General features: G+C 29.0%; 1 long non-coding RNA gene across 1 annotated transcript in view; it reads right to left on the reverse strand.

Annotated features, from left to right (window-relative positions):
• The window catches only part of LOC135193561 (uncharacterized), a 44,201-nt gene extending 36,247 nt beyond the window's left edge, over positions 1 to 7,954 (reverse strand). Inside the window, exon 1 of the long non-coding RNA XR_010309304.1 lies at positions 7,699 to 7,954. This is a non-coding gene — a long non-coding RNA (uncharacterized LOC135193561). The remainder of the gene's footprint in view (positions 1 to 7,698) is intronic.
• Between the last annotated feature and the right edge of the window lie 6,793 nt (positions 7,955 to 14,747).

Genomic DNA, 14,747 nt, shown 5'->3' on the forward strand with positions numbered 1-14,747 from the left:
CACACGCGATTGTTAAATAAATGTACAATATAATATAAATGTCTTATGTCTGCCGCGTTTAAATAGGGGCTCTATCACATAGACGAAACAATAGACCTTCTCAAAATGAAACCTTGAATTCCCCGCGACAAAACGAGGTCACTAGGAAGAGGAACAAATGATTTTCAAATTACTTAAGGGTTTTAATTTTTTTAAGAGCTCAATTATTTCGAGGTATTCAACTTTTCTCCTAAGATAATTTTTTCCTTTGTTTATTTAGTTCATATTTTACAAATATAGATATAATTAAGATATTAATACATTTTTTAAATGTAATTTCAAACATGATACCTAATATATACATAACCTAATACTTAAATGTGTAAAATACAGGTCTAACTTAGTCATAATAAATTTGGTATTCATAACTCCTGAAATAAAATACATTCTGCGAAACGGTAAAATTCTCTTAATTACGCCAATTAGTTTCAAAGATCAAAATATTATAATTCGGAGAAGAAAGCGTTGTTAAATTAGCATAAAAATGGGGAACGCTTCAATACATTTTTACTTTAATCTTTGTAAACATCTCTAGACCTTTTATTTTCATCTAAATACATGGGTAAATATAACTCGAAATACATACTACAACGGTAAATTCTATAAACTTATGTAGAGTTTATTGTAGTAGGTAAATCATTTTGAGCATTTCAAAATACTTATGTACTTCAAACGACTTATGAACGTTCAAAATGCATTTAATGTAACAATGGATGTATACCAAAAAGAGTTGGACAATTCTGTGTTATGTTAGTTTAACTAAGTAAAGTTTTGTTTACAGCACAGTTTATTACAAATTGTATGCTATGTCACATTGAATATATTTGATCCTTGATGGACATGGAAATATCAAAATGCTCAATTCCGACAATAATAGGAAAACGTTCCAATCGTTATCTATGAGTGCCAGTATAGCATTATTGAACTCGTCTGAGATAAACAACTTAAGGAAAATGTCGGATAACATGCGGAGAGCGCAAACATGTTAATGAAATCAATTTCTTTCCTTCCAGGGTTCCGTTGGATGGTGAACGAAAATTGTGATTTCCTGTTCCAGTATAGTATTAGCGAGTTTTTCTGATTTACATATATATATTGGTTCGTTCGTGACTTGCATCCATCATTCGATATACTTATTCCAGATTGTTCTGTTTAGATTAAAAGCTATATTTACATAATGGAAGACAAGAAGACGCCGAAGAACTATTGATTTATAAAACAACTTTTAAATAATCTGTTCATTACTTATATTTTTTTTAGCTTTATGCAAACAAGTATTCAGCCAAATAAACGGAACAAAGAGTTTTTATATAAATAACTGTAAGTTTCAGACATTTGCATTCACCTGCAGGCTACAGGATATAACGAATGTCTTTATCTAGAGGGCAATAATCGTGGTTGTACTAAAGGCAGTCTATTTACAACTTTTCTCGTTGCTCGTATGTTTTAGCTATTTTGCTAGTCGGAGATAAAACAAAAAGGTGAAATAAGGTTTGTTCGTCTAACTTTTACCTCTTAAGTCAAATTACAACTGCGTGTTCGTAATAAGACCACGAAATAAAATGTTCTTTTACTAATATTTAACAAATGTGTTTTAATATAGTAATTTCTAAAATATATATTAAATAGATTAAAATTAAGATTGGGTAAATCGATTTTCATTTTGATCAAAAATAGTAAACAAAGTAATGAAGAGCCCTGCCCTGACAGTGACTGCGCTTAGCGATCGTCATTATAAAAACCCTTAACTTTACTTATATTACGTAATTCTAGTCCTCGACGGATTTCAACTTTCACTTTTAACAAAAACTAAATTTTTTGAACTACTATACTCATTTATAAAAACGTTACGGCAGCGGCAGTGACACACGCAATCAGGTAACATTAAACAAAAAAATGTCCCAATTTTTTACTGAAAACCTTTATACTCAATTGTTAGCTTAAGAAATATATTTTTATATATAAGGTTAGTCAACGATATAATTTGTTTAATAAAATAAATACGTTTTAAATAATATAGGAAGCACCGAATTAACGAGTCCCATTAGTATAAACTAACGTTAGATTGCTTAGAAATTAAGCTAATTTTTATTTTTGTGAGTTTTCTAGGATTTGGAGTGAGCGATCAATTGTTTATTTATAAATCAGAAAATTGCGAAAAATCGTTAAAATGTCATTGGTTATGTATGTAGAGATAATTAAATTATTATTACAAAATAAAGTTGAGTTAATATTTATATTTTTATAACGTTGAATTGCAATTTTTTTTATTTTGGTAATCTTTGTTTAAAGTCATTAATTTGATTTTAATTCATTGAGTTTTTATTAGCAATGTTTTTCATGTATTTATTTTGAATTTTACTTTTAAAAGACTGTTAAGTTTATAAAAAGTGTACCTACATTAATGCTTAAAAATTAGGTATAAGTGATACATAGGTACATACTACATACTTAGCCGTTTCATTAAAATTTAAAAAAATGTGACGGAATAACCTTATTACCTATTTTTGTTGGTCAATTGTATGTTAATCATAAATAAGAAGTGAGTTTAGGTAGTAGGTACATAGGTACTACCTAAACTCACTTCTAGATATAGGTATAGATATCATATAACTATAGTCTTTGTAAATAACCTTGTTGTGTAAATTTTGTATGATCAACTTGTATCTTTTGTTTAGTATTTTAGATTAGTTTCCAACACGAAACGTAGACATTTATTACGATATAAACATATATTGTACACAATATAACAAATAAACAAATTCGTCGTTGTTGTTTGCGTGTTATTTATCCATTCGATTTAGACGAGACGTAATTCTCTCGAATATATTCACGAAAAATATGAAGTTTGTCAAGGGAGGGACAAACTATTCCCTGTCTAATATAAATTTCACGAAAGCGAGTCGCGCAAATACATTTTGCATGAACCTTCCGGGCCGTCTCGAAAAAGTTCGCAAATATACCATTCCGAAGGATATTGTTACTGATTCTAGATATATCATATTCAAGTCTCCAGATACTATAATTAAGTACGAAACTTATATATATATTTTATATTTATATTGTTTAAATAAAAAAACGCATATGCAATATACATATATAGGTACCTATACAGAGTTATCTACATATATAATTGGTGTTTAATTATATATTGCAAGGTAAACAAACAAGATACTTTGTAAAACGTATCATTAATAGTATGTTAATGATAATTGTTGTGCTATTTTTTTTTAATAACGTAATTAGAAGCTATAATTGGAAGCATCTGCCTTAATTTTGTTTACTTATTGGGCAGGTGAATGCATTCCGAAAAAAATAAATAATTATATATATATATTTTTTTGTTCTTTTTCCGATATCTTAACAATTTACATATAGAATATAAATAGCATTTAATATAACCTTTAAATTAAAAGGTAAAAGAAAAATACTCATGTATACAAATTGTTTAAAAATTTAAAAAATATATTGATAATTTTGTATCTATTATTTCGTTGCTTCATAAAAAAAAATACTTCCAGATTTATCAAAGTAAAAGCTTTTCTAATATAAAAGCGTTGTAATATTATACTTATTCGACGAAACAAAATCTTCATCGTTAAGTATATGCTGAGATTTATGGTAAGGCTGTCAGTCCGTTGATGGGTTATAACGGAGAATGAATAATGATATGAGTATGCATGGTCACTCGCTTGGTAAACTATTTAGTGAAGGATTTGGAGTTATAATTTTATAAGTATTAATAATATTTCATTGGTTTGTTCTAAGGGTTCAGATGCTATTGTTAGTACTAAAGGTAAACATTTTGTATTTATCAAGAGAGTTTATTATTTTTTTATACAGGTTTAATGTAACTCTTGAAGAATAAATAAAAAATATAAAATGACAAATTTTGCAATTTAGTAGCACGGCTTGACTTTGATTTACAACCTTTGCCTTATAAGTATCGTGTTATATATATGTATGTCGTTGTTAATAGTTTAGTTTTAGTTAATGTATAAATTAACTCGTTGGTTAGAGAACTTACTTTGACAACCACAACTTTATGAAATTGAAAACTTTATTGTTGCAGTTCAAGACTACCACTTAGTGTTATTAATTTGGCAGCAGTCCTTACAATACATTAAGTGATATGCTACATTTATAACCTACTTGGCCATGTATTTGTATAATAAGTTATGTTAAGTAACTTAAATACATTCATAAATCTACGCATTAACTTAAGTTACCAAACGCCATAATTTTATCAGTTAAATTATATAGCTCTAAGTAAAGCTTAAGAAAATAATAATGTAATATTTAATTATAGAGGTAATGGGAACCTTACCTACTAATAGGCATATATACTTAATACTTAGAAAAGGTCAAGAATCGAGGTCATTTCAGTATTGACTTATTTTATGAATGTGTATATAGAAATAGTTTTACCTAATAATTTTAATAATGAACATTTTCGTTATATTTTTGTACTATACATTACCTTACATTATTGTATGTAATATATTAAATATAAGGCATTCATTGCTATCTGTACAAAAATATTATACATAGGTATACATTATTTCCAAATTTGTTTTTTAATTAGACATATTGAATTGTTTTAAAAACACAACCTCAAAATATATATTATACTTAGTAAGGTTCAAAAGCTATTTTATAAAGTTATACGTGAACACACGCAATATTAGAAATACGAGTAGTTTAAGTTGACTTTATAAAACGATTGGGTGCCTTTTCTCACGAGGAAGCATTACTGTTTAGCTACTGGCTGTAATAAGTATTACTCATAGATCAGAGAGTTAAATAGAAAATACATCAATATAGTGATTTTGATAATTTATAATTTCATTATTATTTTATTTTTTAGATAATACCGGATTTGATTGTGTTGTTTTAAATTTATCAAAAGTTCTTCGTTTCATTCATCCTCACCTAAAAATACCTTTCGTAATATGACCTTACGTAAAATATTACATTTTCATATCTTTCGTCAAAGATGTATTCTACAACAACTGTATTAACGATTTATTTTATTTTATTTATATCATTTTTACATATAGAAATATAGTTCAAATGTAAACGGGAATGACTTATATAAATCATATTTATATGATATTTATATGATTTATATATTTATTACAAAATACAATAATTTTATTGCACATCATAAAACAGATTTCGGCTTTTGGTGCATATATTTAATCTATGCAAGTTTGAACAAGTCAGTTTCTGTATTTATAGAACCAAGCGTACCAGTCAAGTTAAATACACAGAATTAAAACTATAAAAACGACAGTACTAAACGAGTTATGTTTTGATATAAATTAAGTGGATCTTGTTGACATTGTCAAAGCGTCATAAGAGAAATGTTCTATGACACCACCCATGTATTGCATATGCATAAGTATATCTTGAGGGTATATTGATATGTTACATACGTAACATTATATTTACATTGTAGATAATTTACATAGGGTTAATTAGCAGAGAACCTTGGCCGCGATAATAGACGGGTGTTGGTTCAGGTTCCGCTGCCATTACAATTCAAGCATATTTCTTTCTAGAAGAAGAGTCTTGGTTAAATACAATATCTACATAAGGTCGCGTGTAATGATGAAAAACAAATACCTATATCGAAACTATTTAAATAGCCTCTGAATATTCATATAGATAAGTTAGAAACACAATACATTTTTATTCCAAATAAGCCAAAATTATTACCAAATATTAATAATATAAATATTACTGGTATATTACATTTTATGTCAAAATAGTGATTACAGAAATATTGTATTTCTGTAATCACTATTTTTTATTTAAACGATATATCGATATTTTATTCAAACTTCACCATGTAAGAACGGATGAGAAAATATATTATTTTCTGAAAAACGTAGTTTTATTTCTCTTTGTGTTAGAATGGAATGATTTCAGATATCAGCATCGGGTGTAGTCGAGACGGTAGAATTGGCCCGACTGGAATAACGAACGTACGTGCCCTGCAACTTTAAGAAATTATTTTTAAGCTGCCCAAATGTAGAGACGCGCGTGCTTTTGTTAAATGTAGCATTTTGTGGGCATGTTTTTATTGTCTTAGCTGTTAATTGGAAATAATAAATAAGCAGCCGTTGTTTTGTAACAGATATTATAATATATGTCTGTTTTCATTAAAATGTTTATTAAAATTAGTCTTTCTTTTTATTTGTGTATATTTTATAATTTTCAAACTGTCTTTATTTATTATCTGTCTGTCTTTATATTATTTCATTGTAAAATTTTCACGTCATTTTTCGGTATATGTGAATGTTATAAAATGTTGTTGATGCAAATCAGTGTATTATTATCAATAAATATTATTCATCTATAATAAAATGCATATCTAACGTATTCACGACTTTTTTTTTGTTTGTGTCACTATTTAATGAAAATATGTAGGTATGAAGTAAAAAATATTAACAATATAGTAAAACCAAAAAATGATCTTGTTACTAGTAGGTACCTACTAAATTACCTTCTACCGTTATAATACAACGAGATACTAAAAGAAGAATAGTTTTTGTATTAGGTAACATAAAAAAGTATTGATATCACAATATAGGCTGCATACAGCGAGGTCTTTGCCTCATCTACTTTATGGTCCCGCTCAATTCCACGTTCCAAAGTTGCGGTGCCATATATCGTAGCATCAGCTTCAAATTTGAAATTGGAACGAACGGAAGACCCAAGTAATGGCTGAAGTTAGATGAAAGGGGGTGGAGGGGAAAGGGGCATTCCTTCACCACCCGAAAGTAAAACTTGAACTTTGACTAAATTTACCAACTACGGCCATTTTAAAATAATGAAAAATACTCAAGTGCGTACCTACAAGTACCTACCCCACAGAATAATATTATCACTCTAAACTATAGGTAGATACTTATCTATCTATATCTATAGTTTTGCATTGTAGTAGTATTTATTCTTATTAGAATAATATTAAAAGGTAAGTATGATTTATATTTCTTTAACTTTGACAGAACAACTTAGCTCATTACGATCTAAATTATCCTACTGATCATTTTGTTAAAGTATATTGAATTAGGTACATACAATATATTTATTCATAACTTATACTATTAACTCGTTTATTGAATAACCATAAAAGTGTATTCTAATTGAATACATTTAATTTGTTTATGTACCACATTATGAAATAATACATACTGTAAATAGACCTAAAAATAAAACATTTAACTCAGTAATAATTGCGTTGCAACTATTGATGTATAACAAACTTTCCACTTATATTTTACTGAGATGATAAGTTAAGACTAATAAATTATTAACCGCACAGTGGCGCCACACTTTCGGCTCAGGAGTAAAAGTTGATACGAAGTTACGAACCTTGGCAACAACGCCACCGTGCGGCGAACGGCTGAAGCTTTTCAATCGCTCTTTTTACGACTTTATAGCACGTTTGTATGCGTGGAAATATTTACGCACACCGACATAAAAACACGTTCCAAATTGTGCGTGTAGTAGCCATTTTTATGTGTTGTCAGGACCCATGTACAACGGTTGTTCCATTGCCCTTAAGTTGTCTATTGGTTAGGTAGATGGCATTGGGTGTATCGTATGGATACGACAGTACAGCTTACATCGGTACATTGAAACACTCACCCAATACAAGGCGGGAAGATTACGCGTGTTTTCCACACATGTTTTCTGTTAAACACGTCTGGACAGTATTCGGGTCGAAACACATAATACAAACGTTTGAGTTCAGAAACATTTTCAGTTTCACACTGACACTCTTACAGATATAATTAAAACAAAGACGTGCTGCCCAACGCGTGGTCTTCTAATAACTGTGATAAAACGTAAAATTTGTTTCACTAAATAAAAAACATGCCGCGTAGAAATGTGAAGCGAAACTGCCCTGGCTATTGTTTAGTTTGCCGATTTATACGGCTCGGTTACACTTGCGCCTTTTATTCAAGCATTACCGATAAAAAGAGTCATAATAGGTTTTATAGTCAGATTTTAATGGCGATATGTAGCATAAGTAGATTTAAACTGCGCTGACTCGACCAGCAGTGCGTAGCAGACTCTACGAATAAGTCCTTACAGTCACTTTTGGTCAGTTTAAAACAACAGCCTGCCAGCCTTCCCTGGCTCTTCATAATTATTCTGCATCGATCACAAAATTATTACACTAAGCAACTTAATATAAACCTTATTACTCATTAATCTTTGTATTGTATCGAGAATATACACAATCAATGTAAATTAAGGTCTCAGTAATGAATAAATCAAAATCGATTCCCATTTATCTAAAACTTCTCGAAGGATTTTCAATCGCGATCTTTTGATTAGTAATTCAACAACAATGGTCCAGTCTTATCGCTGTTTATCGAGTTTAATATGCGTAGAAAGTCGCATTCGTTATCAGGGACGCGTTCCATTTTGTTATCGTGCAGGTTGCCGTAGAAATTGTTATTGTGTTTAATATATGGTCTGAGGAGATTAAGCGGCAGCCTAGATACATTTTTATTACTAGTTTTAATATAGAATATACATTTTAGATATTAAGCATTGGTCTTAAGTTAGTTGTTAATGACTAGCAATTATATATATACATATACCTACTTACTATAGGTATTGCTTATTATCTTGAGGTGAAAGAAGGTGCTCTTCTCACTGAAACTTAGGATGGAGATAAAACACAATATGATTCGAGTGGATAAAACAAATACTAATCAACAACATAATTTACTTCTAATAAATAATGATTTGAATAAGAATAGCTAGAACTGACTTAGTATTGGTTCCGAACAATCTACATATTTTATTAAAAAAAATATTATTATACAATTAAATTGCAAAACGTGTTAATAATTATGCATTAAAAAATATATCATTGTTTAAAAACAAAAACTATTCTATCCATATTAATTTATATGAGGAAGTGGATTAAGATAATTACTTGAGTAATTATAATAATATACACAGGAGGTCAATTACATTAGCGTTACATTAGCAGCCTGTAAATTTCCCACTGCTGGGCTAAGGCCTCATCTCCGTTGAGGAGAAGGTTTGGAGCATATTCCACCACGCTGCTCCAATGCGGGTTGGTGGATTACACAAGTGGCAGAATTTCGTTGAAATTAGACACATGCAGGTTTCCTCACGATGTTTTCCTTCACCGCCGAGCACGAAATGAATTATAAATACAAATTAAGCACTTGAAAATTCAGTGGTGCCTGCCTGGGTTTGAACCCGAAATCATCGGTTAAGATGCACGCGTTATAACCACTGCGCCATCTCGGCTCCTGAGGTCAATTAACGTCAAGATAATAAGAAACTAAGACGACGCTGGTAACTTGGGCAATAATTGTTTATGCAATTCAACATTTAAATATTAGAATATTTCGTAATTTATTACACTATGGACATTTCATAAAAAATTTAATTAAATTCAAGCGAAACTAATCCAAACATTATTCTTAATTAAAATATGTTTTACTCTTAATTATAATGCAAATATAAAAATAATAAATAATAACTTAAAAAATTACATCGTGGCAGTGTTGTTTGTTTTTTTAATTTTATAGAATAATACATATTACTTTATCTCAAATAATTAGATAAAACGTTTGATGTTTTTTGTTTGATGACATATCAATAAAACACTTGAATACAAAATACAGACTATAAATATAAATAAAGACACTTATTATAATTTAAAGAAAACAAAAATACTTCTAGAATTGTTTTATTCCACGTCATAGGAAATTGAATTTCGAACAGATTTCTTCGAGTGTGATAGAACGATAAACAACATAAACGTAATTTCACATTTATAATAGAAATAATATTAATAAAATATTAACGTAAAAAAAAAATAAATAAAAAAAAACCAAACCAAACCAAATTTTACTTAAGTACATTAATATGATTAAATAAGTTTTTTTAGGTTTTCCGCTTACGACGTAAATTGTAATTCAATTGACATAGAAGTTCGATAACGATATATTTTTATATAGATTTATAAAAATATAATACATTCAGAAGATCTTATGAGATAGGTTTTAACGTCAGCGTAATCTTAAAGCAAATTATCGAACCGTGCGCTATTTATATGAACGCTGCCAAAATTTAGATGTTGCAATGTTTGCATAATATTCTTTGAGAATATAATTTACTCCTAGATTTTTTATAACTGAATATTTAAAAATATATATAATATCGGTCTTTTCGTTGCAGAGTTGGTGCTTTTCTTTTTTAAAATAAAGGAATATATTAATTTATTTACAATATACATAAAATGTTCTATGAAAAACGTTTTTTTATTATAATTTATTTAAAAACATACTTTAATAATGTTATTTATCCGGATAGGTCCGCATTACAATATGTATTGTAATGCGGACCTATCCGGATTTACAATCCATGGTTTGTAGCTATGAAATACGTTTAAATAAAGACAAACAGGGACATTTTATTATATTTTTGACATGATTGTAACATGTTCTTTAATTTGCTTAGGTACTGTTTGGTCTACACTTATTGACTATACATACCTATTTTATATAGGTATACATTCCTAACGTGACAATAATTGCTATAGAAAACAGTATTAAAGTATTTATCCAAATAAAAATTATATGTTTTACGTACATAGGTTCAAGACAACTTCGAAAAAGTGGTTACAACAGAACCAAGCTCGGGTCATCGAATTCAGCGACCTCACCTCAGCTGATCGTCTCGCCGTTAAACCTTTATGGCCTATGACGTCACACGGACTTTTTTCTTGAAATGATTTACAGCCCAGCCATAAGCCAACACAATAACTGTACCGATTGTTTAACAGTTAACCGCAATGTTTGAACCCTTTCTAGGTAACGGAAGAACGAACAATATAAGGAAACTTTTTGCTCCAGTTTAAACTATTTTATTCAAATCTTTGTCAAGGAAGTCGTTAAGTTGTTATGCAATATGCAAAAAAGGGTTAGGACTGTTTCTATAGAAAATCAAACGACTTTGGAATATTCGTATTCTATAATTTTCTTTAAAACCGTGACCATTTACCTACTTTGCATTGAGTTTATGTATGGCGCGAACATTTCAATGGAAAACAACATTATTTTACAATAACGTACTTACATATTCGAACCTCCATCAACAAACAGACACGTGAATCATAACTAAATTTCGGGGTTCAAAACCAATTTTTCATGTGCTTAGTTTTTTTTAATAAATGTGTTACCTATTAAATCGTGCTTGTGCTCAGTAAATGTTGTGACGAAACCTACACGTGTCGGATGAAATGCTGACACGTGTATCCACCGACCCGCATTGAAAATTAGTGTTGGAATAAACTCAAAGCCTTACGAAAGAAACATCTTTACTTCTATATTCAACATCTACAAGAATATCTATTATCATTTTCATGACCTATAGATACAATTATAGACAAAAAACACTAAAATAACATGCAATGTTGAATTTTATGTGCCCATAATGCAATACTAACAAGATCATCAAAAGCTGGAAAAGACATTATTTCAAACGGAAACAATTGTATCCAGATAATTGGCTATAAACAAAGAAAATTGGACAGCTCATACCGTGACAGTGAGAGAAAATGTTAAGCTAACGATGATCCTAATATAGACCAGAACAGCATTACGTTAGACACGCAAATACTCATTAATATAATATATAAGTTTCTATGTATAAATATATGTATAACTATACTAAATACCTATAAGTATAATTGATAATATTCAATAGATAGAAATCAGCTATGAAGCGAAATAATACCGTGGAGGAACGAGCAATTGTATGAGTTTATGGAAAAATAATATTTTGATATTAAAAAGGTGCATTAATATTTTATTGATCACCAATATAATTGAATATGCGGTTTTACCTGCACGAAATTTATAAACTTCAAATCCCCGTTTTACCCCCTTATGGTTGGAGTTTCGTAAAATCCTATAAGGAACCTACCTGCCAAAATTCTAGTTCGTAGGTGTTATAATTACTGACATTTCGTAATTAATAATGGAGTGGTATTTCGCTTTTATATAGATAACAATTTAATATTTTCATTTGTTGATAACAATAAGAACAATCTATATAATTAACAATTAATAATAATAATTATTGAAGCTATGGATGGAAAGATAGTTAATATAATACAAATCACCTACTTCATTACGTTCTTCTTTCTTCATTAAGGTATGATGATAAATTTTATTAAAAGTTATGTAACTTGTGCACAACTTTTTATATAAGATATTTTAATTTTTTAAATTTAATCAGTAATTTTTTTATAAAAATTGTATACTTAAGTAATGTAAACAATTGTTATATACACAAAAATATATTATATCTATAAAGTAACAAAAATGTTGACGAATGAGGTGTTTTTTTAAATTGTAATAATTTGATACGATCAAGTTTAATCTCTTAAACAATGTAGAGTCTGCCAATCGAATGTCAAAATCTCAACCTTGCTGATGCGTCAGCTTTCGTTGAACCCAAGTGGAATGTTGAAAGAGAAACTGATATTTTTTCCTACTATAAACATATATTGGTGTATGTCTTTTATCGCATACAACCTATATATTATAATACTTAATCGATTTCCTCCGCCTCTTTATTGTTACCTACACATTAATCAGCCCTACGAGCATCAGCCCAGATTTTTTTAGTGTACTCTAAATATATGCACAGTTGCGTATAAATCATGGACTCGTTACGATTTATGGGTTCGACCGAGCGCAACGATTGAAGCTTTAACTTCTGCTGTGGATTTAGTGGTAGGCTTAGCGAGCGTCTAAAAAATATTTATCGAAAACAAAATTTAATAGCTGATGATTACTAGTATTATTTTATTTACAGGATGTTCAAAGCTACGTATTTTTATAAATATATTACATAATTCAGTGTATATAGAGATAATCTACATTATAATCAATATTTAAGATTGTGTAGTGATTATTACAATGTAGCAATGCTTATTATGTAAATCTTTACTATAAAATTGAAGTACGAGATAATGTGTTTGAGCTCGTTAACATTATAATCATGTATTCATGTTGTCTAAGATACTGTTACACAAAACGCTATCGCTTGTGCAATGAATTCGGTTGCAACATCGTCAAGGGCTTTAAGCGGCCATGACCCGCCGTTGCAGGATACTAAGATTGGATATATGAAGTACATACAGACGTAAGACACTTGTAATGACAGTTTATTCAACTTGAACTGAGATTATTCATGGCTCGATTTGATCATCAGCTATGGAGCTGTACAATTAAATGTTCAAACTTTAATGAAACTAAGATTCCCTGATACTGTTAGATCTTTATTATCTTCATCAATTAAACCTTTCTAAATATAATAAATCACTGCTTTACTATTTAAAGTCTTCTATTTTTATACTTAGTATTTATCTTATAATTATTTATATAAAAAACAATAATTTAAATAATCGAGAAAATAATAAAACTAAATTGGATCATAGTAATGATTACTAAAACACCTAATTTATAAAAAATATATATAGATGAGCTTCAAGAATTAAGGCACATTTTCATTTAGTCGTAAGAAGTAAAGCGTTAGATATAGGTTATTATATGATCCATATTCCAAAAATGCTTGTATCTGCACTTAAGTTTGAAATGACAATCAAAAGACAATGAGCCTTATTATAAGGAGATAAGGTTTGATTTGTAATATCATAGATAAAGTTGGGGTAATGGTCTCATTTAGCCGTGCGAGGTGTAACACGGGATATACGAAGAGGCGTAACCTAAAATGTCTCATATTGGTGCCGTATTTGTCCCCACTGCGTACACAGCGTACGTCATCCTAGACGAGAAGTTAAATATTATTTTCTTTTAGATTCAATTTATATTTTTACAATCAACATCATATTTTTAGTACTTTGTTCGGCTTACCTATATAAAATACAATAAGTATTATACCATTTAAACTTAAGATATGGGCTGGAATTGTAAAATAAATAATAAAAATAATATTGTACGGCAATTGAAACAAGTAAATAGCAATATACAATGTAAAACGTCGTTTACAAACCGCTATACGAAACTAGTTTTACAAACTGGATTTATTATTATTAGTAGTATTACTTATGACATTTTTGTTTTGTTGATTTAGTACTTACTATATCAAGTTTTATAAGGTCACGAAACCCGTTCGTATTCAGTGTGTTGGGTTTTACTTTGTTTTATATATGAACACTATTATCTCACATAGAGAGACTGTTCCTTTCAGGATAGACATGAATATGAAGTAACAAAATAAACATTTATTTTTATTTGATTATTTGATTCATATTTGATTTTAATAAATTGGTCTGGTTTTTGTATTGTTTGTTACGTTGAATATCTATGTTAGATTATAAAATTATAAAATTCGTTAAAACTTGTTTCTTTTATCGTTATTAGGTTTTTATTAACAATTGGATCCCGAGACACTAATTTATGGTCTAAATTAAATAGTTAAATAAGTTAAATTAATTATTATTAAAATATAAAGATAGAAATATACTTAACGAACCGATATCTAGAGCATACTTACAGTCATTCACACCAATTGATGTCGAAATAAAATGTAATACAAAATACAGCCAAAATAAAAATAAAATATTAAAATTTCTCAATGTTGTCAGCAGTGTGCGTAACATAATGTCG

This window comes from Vanessa tameamea, chromosome 12 (assembly GCF_037043105.1).
Source record: "Vanessa tameamea isolate UH-Manoa-2023 chromosome 12, ilVanTame1 primary haplotype, whole genome shotgun sequence".
NCBI lineage: Eukaryota > Metazoa > Arthropoda > Insecta > Lepidoptera > Nymphalidae > Vanessa > Vanessa tameamea.